The following is a 19,666-nucleotide window of genomic DNA, read 5'->3' as shown; positions in this document are numbered from 1 at the left end:
ATCTCGAGAGCCCGGATTGGAAGGGCGGCCCGGCAGGACGTCGCTGTCCAGCTGCGCGGTCTCCTCGGTCACGCGCCGCGGACGGGAGGCTGCGGAGTGCTTGTGCGGGAAAGGCGCCGGTGAGTTCCAGGGCGGTTCGTCTAATAGCACATCGTGGGTAAGTCGTGACCTGCAATAACTACCTTCCATTAAGTAAATGCATTTAAAAAGACACGCCTTTTCACCCGTGTCCTGCGCCACCTGTGCGTGACTGGCCCACAGCCCCTCGCCCAGCCCGGAGGCCCCTCCCGCCCAAGTCCACCTGCCTCGCCTTGGACCCAGCACTACGAGGCTCAGGATCTCGGTACCTAGGTCTGAAAACCGGAGGAGTTGGGCAGGTCTCCCTCCAGCTGTTTGGAGCGCTGACTTTGAGACTACCTTAAATGTAAGTAGTTCCAAGCACTGATTTGGAGAAGTGTGGAGTAGACGTCACAAGACAGGATTCAACTTATTACTTTAAGCTCAAAGTAAGGCATTAAATAATGGGACTGTTAAGGGCTTGCCTGGCTGCCTGTAAGTGTTGGCGAATAAAATGACAACCTGTGGCGATGCCAGAGGCTTTCGCCTTCCCTGGGCTTTAATTTCTACTTTGGTAAAATGGATTGTAGGTGGCATCTCTTCTGTACACGAGACCTTCTTTGAAGATGGTGTGGGTTGCTCTTTCCCATACATAAGGGCAAGTGATTGGCTAATTTTTGGTGGAAGGGAGGAATTGGTTAATTATGAAATAACCTCAATAGCAAGATGCCTGAAAGATGTGGCACTGTGTAAGCACAGGGGCTCTGGCCCGTGTGCTCTGAGTCTAGTTGGGAATTGAGTATTTGTTGAATTGTAGTTAATTCAATGTGTAAGCTTATTTAACACATTACCATAATTTTTTTCTTTTTGTTGCAGGACTGGGGATTGAACCCAGAGGCATTCTACCTCCGAGCTATATCTCCAGCTATATATTTTTATTCTTTATTTTGAAATAGGATCCCACAAAGTTGTACAAGGCCTCACTAAATAGCCGAGGCTGGCCGTGAACCTGCGATCCTGCTGTCTCAGCCTCCCAAGTACTGGGATTACAGGTGTGCACCACTACATCCAGCTACATTACCATAATCTTAAGAGCAGACACAAGAAATCATCAGCAAATCATTAGCAAATCATTAATTTTATGCATAATATTCTCTAGGGAGGCTGGACGTGTGGTACACACATTTGGGAGGCTGAGATCAGAGGATCACTGTTCGCAGATAGCCTCAGCTACTTAGCAAGGCCCTTCTCAACTCAGTGAGACCCTGTTTCAAAAAAAAAAACACTAAAAAAAGAAAGAGAGCTGGGGGTGTAGCTCAGAGGCACAATGCCCCTGGGTACTATCCTCAGAACCACAAAAAAATAAAAAACAAAAAATCTCTAGGGAGCCAGGCATAATGGCGCACGCTTGTAATCCCAGTACTTGTGAGACTGAGACAGAAGGATCACAGGTTCTCAGCCAGCCTCAACTGCTTAGTATGGCCCTCTGCAACTTAGTGAGACCGTGTTTCATAATAAAGAATAAAAAAATAGGACTAGGGTGGAATGTAGCTCAAAATAGAATGTGCCTGGGTTCAATCCCTAGTACCACAAAAAAAAAAAAAAAAATCTCTAGGGAACCAGGCCTGATGGTACACACCTGTAATCCCAGTACTTGGGAGGATAATAGCAGTTCAAGACCAGCCCTCAGAAACTTAAGAAGACTCTATTTCAAAATAAAATAGGACTGGGGCGTAGCTGGGAAATAGAGTACTTCTGAGTTCCATCCCTAGTACAAAAGAAAAAGAATTTCTATGAAAAGATTTTTTTTTATGATGCTAGGGATGGAACTCAGAGTCATTATACCCTCAGCCCTATTTTGTTTTTATTTATTTATTTATCTATTTTTGAAACAAAGTCTCACTAAGTTGCTAACAACCTCACTCAGTTGCTGTGGCTGGTCATGAACCTGTGATCCTTCTGTCTCAACGTCTCAAGTACTAGGATTATAGGTGTGCACCACCAAGCCCAGCTCTAAATTTTTTTTCTTTCTTTTCAGTGCTGGGGATTGAACCCAGTGTCATTCTACCTCTGAGCTACATCCCCAGCCCTTTATCTTGAAACAAGGTCTTGCCAAGTTGTTGGGGCTGTCCTCAAACTTGCCACCCTCCTGTCTCAGCCTCCCAAATACTGAGATTATAGGCATATTCCACCATGTCCACTTGGGAAAGGTTTCTTAAAGCTGCCACTGATAAATTATTCCAAGTGTTTAACATCTCTCAAGCTGAGAAACTTTTCTACCATAAAAAGCCAACTCTAAGCCGGGCTGGTGATGCACGCTTGTAATCCCAGCATCCGGGAGGCGGAGACTGGAGGATCGTGGTTCACGGACAGCCTCAGCTACTTAGGCCCTCTGCAACTTAATGAGACCCTGTTTCAAAAATAAAGAATAAAAATAGGGCAGGGGGTGTAGCTCGGAGGGCAAATGCCTCTGAGTTCCATCTCCAGACCCGCAGAAAAAAAAAAAAAGATGGATACATCCACAGTGGAAGTCCTCTCTCCCTGATTTGTGATCAAATAACATTTTGAAGCTGAGTGCAGTGATGCAAACATATAGTTCCAATACTTGAAAGGCTGAGACAGGAAAGTCCCAGGTTCAAGGCCTTGGCAACCTAACAAGATCCCTGGCAACTTAGCAAGACCCTGTTTCAAAATAACAAGTAAAATAGGGCTGGGTGTAACTCAGAGAGAACTCCCCTGGTTCAGTCCCCCCTACAACAGAAAAATAACATTCTGAAGCCCTTTGTAACCTCCATAGCTACTGACACTCTGCTATGTATCTGATCACTGTAACTGGGTGACAAACCCTTCATGAAACAATAGAATGTACATCACAATATCATGTGGACATTTGATCATCTGTTAAAGTCAGGCTCCATGGAGAGTGTGCAACGTCTTGGGCACTAAGGGCTCAAAGACAAAGCTACTTAGTGAGGCCCTCTGCAACTTAGTCAGACCCCATTTCAAAGAATAAAAAAACATAGGGCTTAGGGTGTAGCTCGAAGGTAGAATGTTCCTAGGTTCAATCTCCAGTTCCACAAAAAATTAAATTAAAATGTACTTATTATCATTGGGTAATTAAATTTTTTAAATTTTTTAAATATTTTTATTGGTGCATTGTAATCATATATCACATTGGAATACAAGACTTGAGAGGATATACAAGCACACATCATTCAATTAGCCCTCATCCAGCCCCCATCCCATTCTCTCCCTCTCCCTTGATCCCATGCTTGATTGGTGATTATCTTTGATACATTTGTTTATGTACCTCCTGAGTTTTAAAGACATTCCACCATCCCCTCCCCTCCAATTGGTCACCTTAATTGCTTCCTCCTGTTACCCCTTTCCTCCTAGTTTTTGCTAATTAGGGGAAGCATCTGGTTTTTATTTTCTGTGATATTTCTCTGTGCATGCCCCATTGAAAGTTCAGATCCCACTCTTGACAGCCCCAAAAGTAGCCTGGAGGAGGAATCTGATCCCGATCTCGCTGGCTCCAGCACCGGCCTTGCCTCATGGGAGGCCCCGATTCTGGCCAAGCTGGCCCCTGCACTGGCCTAACCCCTCAGCTGGCTCTGATCTGGGCCTCGGAGGCCCCAGCACTGGCCTTGCCTCAACGCAGGCTCCGATCCCAGCCTCGCTGACCCTGGCACCAGCCTAGCCCCTCGGCAGGCTCCTATCCTAGCCTCAGAGGCCCCAGCTCCGGCCTTGCCTCACGGCGGGCTCCGATCCCGGCCTCGCTGGCCCTGGCACCTGCCTTACACCTTGGCAGGCTCCAATCCAGGCCTCAGAGACCCCAGCACCGTCCTTGCCTCACAGCAGGCTGCAAACACTGTCTCACTGGCCCCAGAAGCAGCCTAACCCCTTAGCAGGCTCTGATCCTGGCCTCGGAGGCCCCAGCACTGGCCTTGCCTCACGGCAGGCTCCAATCCCAGCCTCACTGGCCCGGCACCAGCATAACCCCTTGACAGGCTCCGATCCCGGCCTTGGAAGTTGCAGCACTGGCCTTTCCTTATAGCCGGCTCCAATCCCGGCCTCGCTGGCCCCGGCACCGGCCTAACCCCTCAGCAGGCCCCAATCCCGGCCTTGCCTCAAGGCAGGCTCCAATCCGGCCTAGCTGGCACTGGCACCGGCCTTACCCCTCAGCAGGCTCCGATCCCAGCCTCGGGGGCCCCAGCACAGGCCTTGTGTCACGACAGGCTCCAATCATGGCCTCACTGGCCCCGGCACCAGCCTAACCTTTCAGCAGGCTCCGATCCCGGCCTCGGAGGCCTCAATAGCAGCCTTGCCTCACGGCAGGCTCTGAACCAGGCCTCACTGGCCCCAGCACTGGCCTTACCCCTTGGCAGGCTCCAATCCAGGCCTCAGAGGCCCCAGCACCGGCACTGCCTCACGACAGGCTCCAATCCCAGCCTCGCTGGCCCTGGCACCGGCCTAACCCCTTGGCAGTCTCCGATCCCGGCCTCGGAGGCCCCAGCACCGGCCTTGCCTCACGGCAGGCTCCGATCTCGGCCTCGCTGGCCCCGGCACAAACCTACCCCTCAGCAGGCTCCTATTCTGGCCTCAGAGGCCCCAGCCTCGGCCTTGCCTCACGGCAGGCTCCAATCCTGGCCTCACTGGCCCCGGCACTGGCCTTACCCCTCGGCAGGCTCCAATCCAGGCCTCAGAGGCCCCAGCACCGACACTGCCTTACGACAGGCTCCAATCCCAGCCTCGCTGGCCCTGGCACCGGCCTAACCCCTCGGCAAGCTCTGATCCCGGCCTCGGAGGCCCCAACACCAGCCTTGCCTCAAGGCAGGCTCTGATCCCAGCCTCGCTGACCCCGGCACCGGCCTAACCCCTCGGCCAGCTCCAATCCCAGCCTCGGAGGCCTCAGTAGCAGTTTTGCCTCATGGCAGGCTCTAATCCCGGCCTCACTGGCCCCGGCACCGACCTAACCCCTTGGCTGGCTCCGATCCCGGCCTTGGAGACTTCATTAGCGGCCTTGCCTCACAGCAGGCTCTGATTCCAACCTCACTGGCCCCAGCATGGGCCTTACCCCTCAGCAGGCTCCGATCCCGGCCTCGGAGGCTTCAGTAGAGGCCTTGCCTCATGGCAGGCTCCGATCCCGGCCTCGCTGGCCCCGGCACCGGCTTAACCCCTCAGCAGGCTCCGATCCCGGCCTTGGAGGCCCCAGCACCAGCCTTGCCTCACGGCAGGCTCCTATCCCGGCTTCGCTGTCCCCGTCCTCACCCCTCGGCAGGCTCCGATCTGAGCACCCTCTTCACCCAGCACATTGTCCCATATTCCTGAGGGTGCGTGGTGGTGGCACTCTGCCTCTGGGGTTATGATGTGAAAAGTTCCAGGTGTAATGCATCAGATCTCTGCCTCCCCTGAGTACTGGCCACTGCCATTGAATAGGGTTCAATCCCTATTACAATCCCTATTACTGCCTCCTCCATTTCAAATCTCTCCCAAGCTCTTTTTCCACTCTGCATGTTGTCCAGTGTTCCTAAGCATGCGCGATGGTAGCATTCGATGTTTGGGGTAATTTCTCCATAAGATAAGGTTGGTAGGATCAGATTTCTGCCTCTCCCGAATACAAGTCTCCACTGCCATCGCGGCGACCGCTTCCAATACTGCCTTCCTCCTAGGTCTCCACTAAACTCTCTTCTTAGAGGTGATGTCCAGGATTCTTGAGGATATAAAGAAGCAGTCCTCCTTCACGGGGAATTTTTCCAAAGTTCCAGTTCAGTTGGATAAGTTTTGTCTGCATCTCCAGTATCCTAGCAGCCGCCATGGCCAACTTCACCCCTCTCCGATATTTTTCTTTTCTGTTTTCTTTTTCTTTTTCTTTTTCTTTTTCTTTTTCTTTTTTTTTTTTAATAAGAGAAGACAGTATCTGTGGTTTGAGGAGGTTGTGGGATCAGGCACTCTGTAGCACTGCGGCCTGGGACCCAGTTCTTCCGGGGATTCTGCATGCCCTGTGCGACCCCCGCCCGGGGCCCAGGGCCTTGCAACCTGGGGCCCGGTTCTTCCGGGGGTCCGGCGTGCCCCGTGCAACCCCCGCCCGGGACCCAGCGTCCTGTAAGTTTCAAAACAGTATCTGAGCCGGGTGTGGTGGTCCACGCTTGTAATCCTAGCATTTGGGAGGCTGAGACTGGAGGATCACGGTTCCCAGACAGCCTCAGCTACTTAGCGAGGCCCTTTGCAACTCAGTGAGAGCCTGTTTCAAAATTAAAAAGACTAAAAAAATAGGGCTGGGGGTGTTGCTCAGAGGTACAGTACCCCTGGGTTCCATCCCCAGTACTGCAAAAAAAAAAAAAAAAAAAAAAAATCTGTTCTAATTATAGGATCCCGGGGTAGAGTACAGGTGCAGGGGCTCTCTTTTCTCCCAAACACCCAGGGGCATGGAAAGCTGAAGATTTATTTTCTGATATTATAAAATGTGATTTGTCTAAAGTTCTTCCACAAACAAAAAAAAGTAAGTAATATTTAGGACTTCAGCAAAGTTAGAATACAAAACTTTAAAAGATATGATGGTAATAAACTAGGTGTAGTTAAACTGCAGGTTCAAGGCCGGCATCAGCAATTTAGACCCTAAGCAACTTAGCAAGAATTTGCCTCAAAATTAAAAATGTATACATATACATATACACACAGTGCTGGGGGTGTAGCTCAGTGGTCGGGCATCCGTGGGTTCAATCCCTACTACAAAAAGAAAAAAGAAAAAAAACAGTGCTAAAAGTTCTGCTTTTTTTTTTGTTTTAGTCAGAAAGTTCAGCTGCCAGGAAAGTCCTAAAATAGGGAGGAGGAGCGGCGCGGGAAGATCACCAAGTGCTCCTACGCGTGTCTCTGTCTCTCTGAACTTCACCCTGATGTCTGGTTACAATGCACCAATTTAAAAAGCGTTAAAGAAAGGAGAATTTATGGGCAACGTTTAAAGAAAACAAGCCCGAGGATACCGAGGCCCGCCCACCCGGCCGCCTTCTCACCTGCGGCGTCCCCTGGCCGCGCTCCCGCAGCTCCTGCACCCGGCAAGGCGCGGGCGCCCCTGCGGCCGCCGGGCACGAGCGGGAGGGGCGGCCAGGGACGCGAGGCCAGGTGGTTGCCATGGCGACGGCGGGGCATAAAGGACCATTGTGGGGCGGGCGGCCAAGGCCGGGCACCCGAGTCGCCGCGATTCCGGGCCGAGCGGGAGCGCCCGCCCAAGGTCTGTAGTGAGGTGCCGAGAGGCTCGGCGAGCAGGGCAGGGGCGGGGCGGGACCGCGGAGTGGAGAGGGCTCCGAGGGCCCCGCGGCCACTGAGAGCCCGCGGTCGGGGACGCCCGGGGCTGCGTGCGGAGGGCGGGCTCGAACCTCTGCGGGCCGGCACTGGGAGCTGCGCGCGCATCCAAGTTTGCGGCACACTTAGAGACCCTGTTTCAAAATGAAAAGGGCTGGGACTGTAGCTCAGAGGTAGAACGCCCCTGGGCTCAGTCCCCAGTACTAAAAACAAACAAGCAATTCTGTGTGCAGAGATAGGGACATTTTCCGATATATTTAAAGTAAGGTGTAAACGTGTAAACCGTGTCCCTGTGTGTGTGCGCGTCTCATCTCAGAAACCGGGTGCTTCTTTGCAGGGTAACTGAGTCTGGATCAGGGAGTGGAGGAAATGAAGAAAACCTTCACCGTTTCATCTCTCATAACTTCTGAGTTTTACCATATACACTATGTATTGCCTGCTGTTAAGAAAACCTTAAAAAATACCTTTTAAAGGCCGGGCGTGGTGGCGCACGCTTGTAATCCCAGCATTCAGGAGGCTGAGACCTGGAGGATCGCGGTTCGTGGACAGCCTCAGCTACTTAGTGAGGCCCTCTGCAACTCAGTGAGACCCGGTTTCAAAATAAAGAATAAAAAAATAGGGCAGGGGGTGTAACTCGGAGGTAGAATGCCCCTGGGTTCCATCCCCAGACCCGCAAAAAAAAAAAAAAAAAAAAAACCTTTAAGCTGGGGGTATTTGTTATTTTGCCCCTGGAGATTGAACCCAGGGGGATTCTACCTCTGAGCTACACTCTTAGCCATTTAAATTTTTTATTTTGAAAAAATGGCCTTGCCTAATTCCTGAGTCTGACCTCGAACCTGCAAATCTCCCGTCTCAGCCTCCCAAATCCTGGGATTATAGGCATGCCTCACCATACCTGGCTTAAAATTGCATTTATTTGGCTGGGCATGGTGGCCCATGCTTGTAATCCCAGCGCTTGGGAGGCTGAGACAGGAGGATCGCGCAGGTTCGAAGCCAGCCTCAGCTACTTAGTGAGGCTCTCAGCAATTTAGTGAGACCCTGTTTCCAAATAAAGTATAAAATAGGTCTGGGAGTATAGCCTGGAAGTACATGGTCGCTGGGCATGGTGGAGCATTTGAGAGGCTGAGACGGGAGGATCACAGTTCGTGGACAGCCTCAGCTACTTAGTGAGGCCCTACGCAACTCAGCTACTCAGTGAGACCCTGTTTCAAAATAAAGAATAAAAAAAGAAGACAGGGTGTAGCTTAGGGGTCGAATGCCCATCCAGACCCGCAAAATAAATAAATAAATATAGCCAACACACACACACACACACACACCCTCAAGCAGGGTCTGGTGGTGTACTTCTGTAATCCCAGCACTTAGGAAGCTGAGACAGGAGGATCACAGGTTTCAAGGCCAGTCTCAGCAACTTAGACCCTCAGCAACTTAGTGAGACCTTGTTTCAAAATAAAAAATAAAATGGGGCTTGGAGGTATAGCTCAGAGGTAGAATGTCCCTGAGCTCAATCCCTAGTATCCTGGAAAGAAGGAAGGAAGGAGCCGGGCATGGTGGCACACACTTATAATTTCAGAACAGGAGGCTGAGACACAAGGATCACAGGTTCACTGCCAGCCTCAGCAACTTAGTGTGGTTCACAGCAATTTAATGAGACCCTGTTTCCAAATAAAAAATAAAATAGGTCTGGGGGTGTAGCCCAGAGGTAGAAGGCCCCGGAGCTCCTTCCCCAGTACCACAAAAAAAAAGGGGGAGGGCGTGAGGGAGGAAAGACACACCTCCAGGAGGAGGCGTCTGAGGAGCCCACTAGCTTCCCAGGGCTGAGACCGGTTCCTGTGTGCCTGAGGAGGAGGGCTTCCTCTGGCTCATGGCATCGGTGGATTTGGGCCAGTCCTGGTTGCTGGCCTGGTGGCCTCTGGGCCATGGCGGCACAGTACATCACGGCAGGCGTGTGTGTAAAGGGAGGGGCTCACCCCATGCCCGCCGGGGAGCAAAGACAGCGATGGGAGCTTCTGGGGTCCCAGGTCCCCTTCAAGAGCATGGCCCCCATGGCCTGACTTCCTCCCACTGGGCCGCACCCCCAAATGGCACCACAGGCCAGCGAACAAGCTTTGAACACAAGGTCTTTGGGAGAGGTGGCCAGGGAGGCTTCAGGAACCCCCAGAATTAGTGTTCCCGCCGCAAACCCCATGAGCCCACCTGTCGTGTTGCAACTTCCAAGACATGTCCAATTCCAAGCCGCAGCTGCGTCACTAAATACCAGAGCCCAGCGTGTCCCCGTCAGGACCAGGCGGCGACCAGAGCCCCTGGCCACTGTGCCGACTGGCCTGAGGTGGGCCTCACGCCTCCCCCTGCCCCGCTCAGGGGAGTCTAGGACGGGGGCCGCACACGGCGTGGAGGCCCGCGTCCCCCACCTGTGCGCCGCCTGCCTTCCTAAATACACGAAGATATTTTCCTAAAATAGTCCTTAGCGCTCTACTCTTTGACTTGGAATTGCTTTTCAAAACGATATATGAGCGTGACAGGCACTCCAGATGCAAACTACAGTGTATCACATTAACCACAAGGACCCCAAGTTAAGCAAATATGACATCCTCCTAGGGCGATTTTTCTGATTACAAAATGATATATAATCAGTAAAATAATGGACTTTTGAACCCTGTCATAGATGATCTTTGTATCAGATAAAAATCATTTATGTATCAACAACTAACTGAACATGGAGAGTGAGTTACCTCTGTCACATTTACAGTGTGCCTCACTGAACAGCGTCAACAGCTTGATATACATTCTCTAATCTTCAAGACAAACTTTGCCCGTCTTACAGATGAAAAAAACACGTAGCAATGTTCTTCAGTTCACCTGATACCACACAGCTACGAAAACTGCAGCCAGGGGGAGTGGCATGAAACTGTGATCCCAGTATTTGGGAGGCTGAGACAGGAGAATGGCAAGTTTAAGGCCAGCCTCAGCAGCTTAGCAAGAGCCTCGGTAATTTATTACATTATTATTATTAATTATTATTATTATTATTTATTATTATTATTTTGGTGGCACTGGGGTTCCTGGAAACCCTTCTACCTCCGGGCTACACTCCCAGACACCTATTTTTTATATTTTTATTTGGAAACAGGGTCTCTTAGGCCAGCGCGGCTGGCTTTGAACCTGCGCGATCCTCCTGTCTCTGCCTCCCAAGCGCGGGGATTACAAGCGTGCACCACCATGCCTGGCTTATTTTTTTTTATTTTTATTTTTATTTTTTATTTTTGCGGCATGGAATCCAGGGACATTCGACCTCCAAGACTACACCCCCAGCCTTATTGTTTTATTCTTTCTTTTCTTTTCTTTTCTTTTCTTTTTTGTGGGTCTGGGGATGGAACCCAGGGACATTCAACCTCTGAGTTACACCCCTTGCCCAATTTTGTATGCATTATTTTTAAACAGGGTCTCACTAAGCAGCTGAGGCTGTCTGGGAACAGGAACTGCGATTATCTGAATGCTGTGGTTACAAGGGTACGCCACCACGCCCGGCTTTAACTCTTAATTTTGAAATAGGGTCTAAGTGGGAGGGCCTCACTAAGTATCTGAGGCTGGACTCAAACCTGTGATCCTTCTGTCTCAGCCTCCCAAGTACTGGGATTACAAGCCTGGGCCACCATGCCTGGCTTGCCTATTACTTTTTTTTTTTTTTTTTTTCTATGCTGGGGATGGAACCCAGGGGCGTTCTATTTTTGAGCTAAACCCCCAGCCCTATTTTTTAAATCTTCATTTTGAAGCAGGGTCTCACTGAGTTGCAAAGGGCCTCACTAAGAAACTGAGGTTGTCTGCGAACCTGGATCCTCCTACCTCAGCCTCCCAAATGCTGAGATTGCAAGCATGCGCCACCACACCCAGCTTATTACTTTTTAAATTGTTGTAAAAATCCAGGCTGCATATGACTCATCCTAATCCTATGTTTTCACAAATTGAGTAAAAGGTAGTTTAAGATTGAGAACTAGAGGATATTTGAGATTTTGTTTTGTTTTTGGAGATGGAACCCAGGGACATTCTACCTCTGAGCTACACCTCAAGCCCTATTTTTTATTCTTTATTTTGAAACAGGGTCTCACTGAGTTGCAAAGGGCCTCACTGTGTAGCTGATACTGTCCACGAACCACAATCCTCCTGTCTCAGCCTCCCAAATTCTGGGATTACAGGCATGCACCACCATGCCTGGCTCAATATTTGAGTTTTTGATAGAGTGGAGGGTCTGTATATCTTAACACATTACAGCTTGGTAGTGCAGAGTAAACATGACATCTTTGTTTTGCTTATTACTAATGTCATCCACGTCAGTGTCCACAAATAAAGTTTTATTGGAACACAGCCATGCTCATTCATTTATGTATTGTCTACAGCTTTTTCTGTGCTACCATGGCTAAGCTGAGTACTTGTGACACAGACCATATGGCCTCCAACATCCACAACATTTACTATCCAATTTTCACAAAAGTGTGTGCAGATCCTTCATCTACAGCGCTCGCAGTGTGCTCCAGAAAGACAAAAAAGGAAAGGACTTTTAAGCCGGGCGTGGTGGCACACGCTTGTCATCCCAGTACTTGGGAGGCTGAGACAAGAGGATCCTGGTTTGTAGCCAGCCTCAGCTACTTAGTGAGGCTCTTGCAACTTAGTGAGACCCTGATTAAAAAAAAAAATTGAGCTGGGGGTGTAGCTCAGAGGTAGAATGCCCCTGGGTTCTTTCCACAGCACCACAAAAAAAAAAAAAAAAAGAGGAAAGGACTTTTAAAATTTGTTGTTTGTTGTTGTTGTTGTTGTACTGGGGTTCCTGGAAGCCCTTCTACCTCTGAGCTACACTCCCAGACCTATTTTACACTTTTTATATTTGGAAACAGGGTCTCTTAAGCCAGCAGGGCTGGCTTTGAACCAGCGCGATCCTCCTGTCTCCGCCTCCCAAGTGCAGGGATTACAAGTGTGTGCCACCACGCCCAGCAGACTTTTAAAATTTTAAAATGCCATCCCCAGTCTTAGCCAGGTGTGGTAGTCCACACCTGTAATTCCAGTACTTGAGACAGAAGGATTGCTGGTTCACAGCCAGCCTTAGCAAGTTAGTGAGGCCCGGTTTCAAAATAATAAAATAGGGCTGGGGTTGTAGCTCGGAGGAGAATGCCCCTGGGTATCATCCCCAGTACCACATATACAAAAATAAAAATCCCCAGTCTAAAAGTGTTTTTGTTTGTTTTTGCAGTGCTGGGGATGGAACCCAGGGGCATTCTACCTCTGACCTATTCCCCCAGCCCTATTTTTTTATTCTTTATTTTGAAACAGGGTCTCACTGAGTTGCAAAGGGCCTCGCTAATAAAAGCGTTGATTTTTTTCTTTATTTTATATTTTTATTTTTATTTGGATCATACTGAAATGGCATACATTCACACAGTGCCCTCCCCGCCCCGAAAAGTGTTATTTTCATGTTCACCCAATTAATTTCATTCCTGTTAAAAAATTATATATTCAGTAACATTCCCAGAGTTTAGCATTGAGAAATATATTTGGACGGGGCGTACTGGGGATTGAGCTCAGGAGCAATCTACACCCCCAGCCCTATTTTACTTTTTATTTTGAAACAAGGTTCCCTAAGGCTGGCCTTTAGCCTGAGAACCTCAGGCTTTCTTCAGCCACAAGCCCTCCTTGCTATCTGTCTTTCCTTCGAGAAGAAGCTATGTTGTTGGTGAGCACACACCCTTTGCTCTGAATGTTATTATTAACCAGAAACCTTCTAGGGAAGAAAGAAGCCAAGGACAGATAACGCTGTGCCAAAATGAAGCAATTACAGTGATTCAGAACGTCGAGCTTGTGATATCATCTATGGTAGTTGGAACAAAATTAGAGCCAATTAGACTGCTGCAGTGTTCCTTAGATTTTAAGGAATCGGTTCCCCTTTTATTTTATCATTATTATCATTATTATCGTCATGGGTATTAAGGATTGAACCCAGGGTGTTCTACCTCCCAGCTATGTCCCCAGCTCCTTTTATACTTAATTTTAAAAGAGGGTGTTGCTAAGTTGTTGAGGGTCTTGCTAAGTTGCTGAGACTGTCCTTGAACTCACAATCCTCCTGTATCAACCTCCCAAGTACTGGAATCATTGGCGCGCACCACTGCTCCTGATTGGTGTGCCCATTTTAAAATCTCTGATGGCACGGGAAAATAGAGAAGGTTCTGTGAATTTGCAGGAGAGAGTATGAGAAAAGAGTGCTGTGCTGCCCGGAGGTATTTCCACCAATCTCAGAGTAGGACGCTCAGAAAAATATGTTGAAGGACCAGGAGTCCCAGTCGTCTCTCCTTCTCGGAGGGAGCAGTGGCAGTAGCTACCTTCCCACACGCCCAGAAGAGCCTAAGTGTGTGCCAGTGGACATCACCTGCCTCCAAGAGCCAAAGGCGAGGTGTGTTTAGGCAGCAAGCCAGACGACTGTGAAATTCTGTTTTTTTAAGCTGGGAAGAATTCTCTAGAAACTCCTCCACCCAGCTAATAGCTGACCTGTGTTGGCTTGTTGAAAGCAGTCATGATGCTGGCCACAGTACAGAACTCTAATGAAGCACCGGACTTACCAGTAAGAAGAGTCCGTCCGTGTAATTATGGTGCCAGGATCACTCTATTCAGCATTGCTGACAAGTGTAAGCAAATAGTAATGCTGGGTGATTAGATTAAACTCTAATCACAGAATCCAGGTGGCAGAGATGGGGACACTTACCTCTTTCTCAAATTTTCTGAATGTTTGAAATTGAATCATGTTGGAAAAGTTAGATTCTGATTGAAAAGCTCCTCTCTCTCTCTCTCTCTCTCTTTCTCTCTCTTTCTCTCCTCTCACTCATTCTCTCTCTCTCTCTTTGTGCGTGTGTGTGGTACTGGGGATTCATCCCAGGGGCATTCTACCTCCGAGCTACATCTCCAGCATGCTTTTTATTCTTTAATTTGAAACAGGGCCTCACTAAGTTGTGGTGGGCCTAAGTAGCTGAGGCTGGCTGAGAACCTAGATCTTCTTGTTTCAGCCTCCCAAGTACTGGGATTACAAGTGTGCACCACCACGCCCTGCTATTGTTTTTTTTTTTTTCCATTTTTGAAAAAGCAAAAGAGATATTTTTGAAGAAATATTAGAATTTCTCATTTATATTTTTCTTTATTCCTTTATTTATTTTGTGGTACTGGGGGTGGAACCCAGGGGCTTTTCTACCTCCGGGCTATACGCCCAGACCTATTTTATACTTTATCTGGAAACAGGGTCTCACTAAGTTGCTGAGAGCCTCGCTCAGTAGCTGAGGCTGGCTTCGAACCTGCACGATCTTCCTGAATCAGCTTCCCAAGCGCAGGGATTACAAGCATGCCATGCCTGGCTAGAATTTTTCATTTAAAAACATGCACCCCACACCCCCGCTGGGCGTGGCGGCACGCCCTCCAAAAAAAAAAACCTGAAAAAGCAAAAAGCCTTAATTAAGATCATAAGGGAGCCAATTGTGGTGGCCTTTGCCTATAATTCCAGTACTTGGGAGGGTGAAACAGGAGGATTACAGGTTCGAGGACAGCCTTAGCAAGTAGTGAGACTCTCATCAACCTAGCAAGACCCTGTTTCCAAAAAAGAAATAAAATCAGGGTGGGGGTATAGCTTGAACCCCCCTAGCTCCAATCTCCAGTACCACAAAAATTAATTAATTAGTTAATTAAAATTAAAAAGGAGTTGAGTGCTTAGACCAGAGGTAGAATGACCATGTATTTAAGCCCTGTACGGAAGGGAGGGGGGAGAAGCCAGGAGTGGTGGCGCACACTTGTAATCCCTGAGCTTGGGAGGCTGAGACAGGAGGATCGCACAGGTTCGAAGCCAGCCTCAGCTACTTAGTGAGGCTCTCAGCAACTTAGTGAGACCCTGTTTCCAAATAAAATGTAAAATTGGTCTGGGAGTATAGCCTGGAGGTAGAAAACCTCTGGGTTCTACCCCCAGTACCACCAAAAGAAAAAAAAAAAAAAAAGAAAAGAAAAGAAGAAGAAGGAGAAGGAGAAGAAGAAGAAAAGAAAAATTATAGCCAGGCATGGTGACGCACACATATATAATCTCAGTACTTGGAAGGCTGAGACAGGAGGATCGCAGGTTCCAGGCCAGCTTCAGAAAAGTATTGAGACCTTCAGCAATTTAGCAACATCCTTTTTCAAAATAATACATAAAAAAGGCTAGGAGTATAGCTCAGAGGTAGAATGGCCCTGGGTTCAATCCCCAGTCACAAAAAGGTCTATAAGGACTCTATGAATAATAAAAAATACAGGATGGGATTCAGAAGCTATAGCAATTTTAGTGGTATCTTCCTAAGGCTTAAAAACACTTTGGAGAAAACACTTAGACATTTTCTAATAAAATAATTTTCAGTATGTATGTATTCATAACTGAGGGTTGAACCCAGCATCATTTCATCTCCCAGCTGCACTCTAGCTCTTTACTTTTTTGAACAAATTTTGAAGCACAGTTTCTCTGAGTAATTAAGGCTCACTGCTTGCTGAGACTGTCCTCCAACCTGTGACGCTCCTGTCTCAGTATCCTGAGTGCTGAGATTACAGGTGTGCGCCACTGGCCGGTTTGGGATTATTCTTGAATTGTCAGTGAATGGTAATAACATTAATAATATGCAAGAGCAGAATGTTCTCCTTTCCTATTTGATTTTTTTTTTTTTCGGTTCTAGGGCTTGAATCCAGGACCATTCTACCTCCGAGCTACACTACCAGCCCTATTTTTTATTCTTTATTTTTGAAATAGGGTTTCACTAAGTTGCAGAGGACCTCATTAAGTAGCTGAACTCCAGCGAACCTGCAATCCTCCTGTCTCAGCCTCTCAAGTACTGGGATTACAAGCGTGTGCCACCATGCCCGGGTTATTTTTTTGTTTTTGAAACAGGGTCTCACTAGGTTGCTGAGAGTGGCCTTGAACCTACAATCCTACTGTCTCAGTCTCCGAGGTATTAGGATTTACAGGTGTGTACCATTACACCAGGCTGAGACCTTGTTTCAAAACAGAAAAAATTAAATAGGACTGGGGGTATTAGAATGCCTTTGGGTTCAATCCCCAGAACCAAAACAATAAATATTAAAAAAAAAAAAAGGTTTAGCTGGGCATGGTGGCACAGGTCTACAATCCTACTACTTGGATGGCAGAGACAGGAGGGTTGCAGGTTTGTGGTCATTCTCAGCAACTTAATGAGGGCTTCCACAAGTTAGATCCTTTTAAAATAAAAAATAATGTAGAGCTGGGAGTGTAGCTCAGAAGGTGAATGTCCATGAGTTCAAACTCCAGTATGGATTAATTAATAATTAATTTAATTTAATTTTTAAAGGGCTGGGTATGTAGCCTAGAGGCAGAATGCCCCTGAGTTCAATACTCAGCATAAAAAAAGTTTTTGTAGTTTAAATATGGTTAGCTATCCAGATGTATGGTGCATGCTTGTAATCCTAGTACTTGAAAGGCTGAGACAGGAGGATGCAGGTCTGAGGTCAGCCTCAACAACTTAGCAAGACCTTGTTACAACGTAAAAATAAAGGGCTGAGGCTCAGAGGTAGAATGCCCCTGGGTTCAATCCCCACTACCAAAAATAAATAAATAATAAATAAATAAATAAATAAATAAATAAAAATAAAAATAATTAGTTATCTACTTAAAAATTTAATAAAACATTTGGAAAGGTAAGTCTAGAAAGTCTCCCAGAAAATATAGGGAACAAAAGACAAAGATATTGAAAACAGAAGAGAAAAATAGAAGAGCAATCCAGGAAGTCTAACATTTTATTAATAGATAAAATAGGCAAAGGAACTTATTTTGTAATCTAGTAAAGTTTCCGTTACTGAAGGGAAAGATATCATTCAATATTTATTTATTTATTTATTTATTTATTTATTTATTTATTTATTATTATTGTGGTACTAAGAATTGAACCCAGGAAGAGTCTACCTCCAAGTTACATCCTCAGTCCTATTTTATTTTTATTTTAAAACAGGATTTCACTAAGTTGATGAAAGTCTACTTTGCTGAGGCTGTCCTCAAACCTGCAATGCTCCTGTCTCAGCCTCCCAAGTACTGGGATTATAGGTATACATCACCATGCCTGGCTATCATTCAATATTTATTTATTTATTTATTTATTTATTTATTTATTTTTATTCTTTATTTTGAAACAGGATCTCACTGAGTTGAAAAGGGCCTCACTAAGTAGCTGAGGCTGTCCACAAACTGCAATCCTCCTGTCTCAGCCTCCCAAATGCTGGGATTACAAGTGTGCACTACCACGCCTGGCTCATTCAATATTTATTTACCTACTCATTTCTAATTCATTTTATTTTATTTTTGTGGTACTCGAGATGGAACCCAGGGGCTTTCTACCTCCGGGCCACATCCCCAGACCTATTTTATATTTTATTTGGAAACAGGGTCACACTAAGTTGCTGAGAGCCTCACTAAGTAGCTGAGGCTGGCTTCGAACCCAGGGGATCATCCTGTCTCAGCCTCCCAAATACTGGGATTAAAAGCATCCGCCAAGCCAAGTGTGGTGGCGCACGCTTGTAATCCTAGTGCTTGTGAGGCGGAGACAGGAGGATAACACAGGTTCAAAGCCAGCCTCAGCTACTTAGTGAGGCTCTCAGCAACTTTGTGAGACCCTGTTTCCAAATAAAATATAAACTAGGTCTTGGAATATAGCCTGGTGGTAGGAAAGCCTCTGGGTTTCACCCCCAGGACAATAAAAAATAAAATAAAAGCATCTGCCACCACACCTGGCTTTATTCGTTTATTTACTCTGTGTGTGTGTGTGTGTGTGTGTGTGTGTGTGTGTGTGTGTGTGTGTGTGTTACTAGGGATGGAACCCAGGTGTATTCTACCTCTGAGCTGCACCTCCAGCCCTATTTTTTATTCTTTATTTTGAAACAGGGTCTCTCTGAGTTGCAAAGGGCCTCACTAATTAGAGGAGGCTGTCCACGAATCGTGATCCTCCTATCTCAGCCTTCACGCCCAGCTTCATTCAATATTTAAATTGAAAGAAATCATTGACTGCCCAGGTCAAAGAATGAAAACCAATTCACAGTGAGAAAAATATCTATCAGGGTGTGGTGGGCACACTTGTAACCCCAATACTTGGGAGGCTGAGATAGGAGGATCGTGCAGGTTTGAAGCTAACTTCAGCTACTTAGTGAAACCCTCTGCAACTTAGTGAGACCCTGTTTCAAATAAAGAATAAAAATAAGGCAGGGGTGTAGCTTGGAGGTAGAATGCCTCTGGGTTTCATCCAAGACCCCCTCAAAAAAAACATATATATATATATATATGTTAGGTCCGGTAGTGTAGCCAAGAGTTAGAATGCCCCTGGGTTCCACCCCCAGTAAAAAAAACAAACAAACAAACAAAAATAAAGCAAAAAAAGAAAAATATCTAGAACCTATATGGACTTTTATTTTTAAAATATAAAGAAAAAATAAAAGAAGAGAAGAATTGATAGGTTACCTGGTACATTTGACCAGATGGGAAATGATGGAGAGAAACTAGATAGTTTTATTTAAGAGTGAAATGAAGAATGATCTAGTACATAGAAACCTGAGCAAACAAAAGTATTTACCAGCTTCAGGTAAAACAGAAAGTAGAATAGCATCAAAAAATGATCATCATACTATATCACCTGGCTCATCACTGAACATGTTTTAACTAATCGTTAAAAACATTATCAACACTGGACTTTGTTTTGATTACTAATGAGTCTCCTGCACTTATAATAACACTTGCCACATAGTATGTGCTAATCAATATTTGATGAATTGATATAAATGAGTACTGAATAATAATTTAGCATTAACTGTGATAAACTCAACTATGACAGGGAAGGAGAATGATCAGAAGGGCTAAAAGATAGAAAACTCCATGGATAAAGTAAAAGAAAAAGATGAGCTAGAGTAGTAGAAGCATATGAAAATATAATACTGGAACAAGGCTAAGAGAGTCGCAAGTGGTTAATGTTGGGTCTGAGACTCAGAGTTGGGACGGGCAGATAATCATATTTCTTATTATAATTTATGTCTTGGGAAGAGAGACAACCTGGGATGGGCCTGGAGCCTTCTACCGCTGAACTTTTTGGTAACTTGCCAAAAGCTGGCTGAGCAGGTCTGAGTTAGTGCATCCGGAGGCCACTGGCTGATACCAGACGCTCCGCTGAAGATGTAGATATAAGGATAACTCCTGGGTAGAATATAACTTACTAGTCACTCAAGAAAAAATGGAAAATCTGAAGAGTTCATTATT

Source organism: Muscardinus avellanarius, assembly GCF_963383645.1.
Source record: "Muscardinus avellanarius genome assembly, chromosome: 14".
NCBI lineage: Eukaryota > Metazoa > Chordata > Mammalia > Rodentia > Gliridae > Muscardinus > Muscardinus avellanarius.
The sequence above is the reverse complement of the archived record's forward strand: the minus strand, read 5'-3'. Positions refer to the sequence as shown.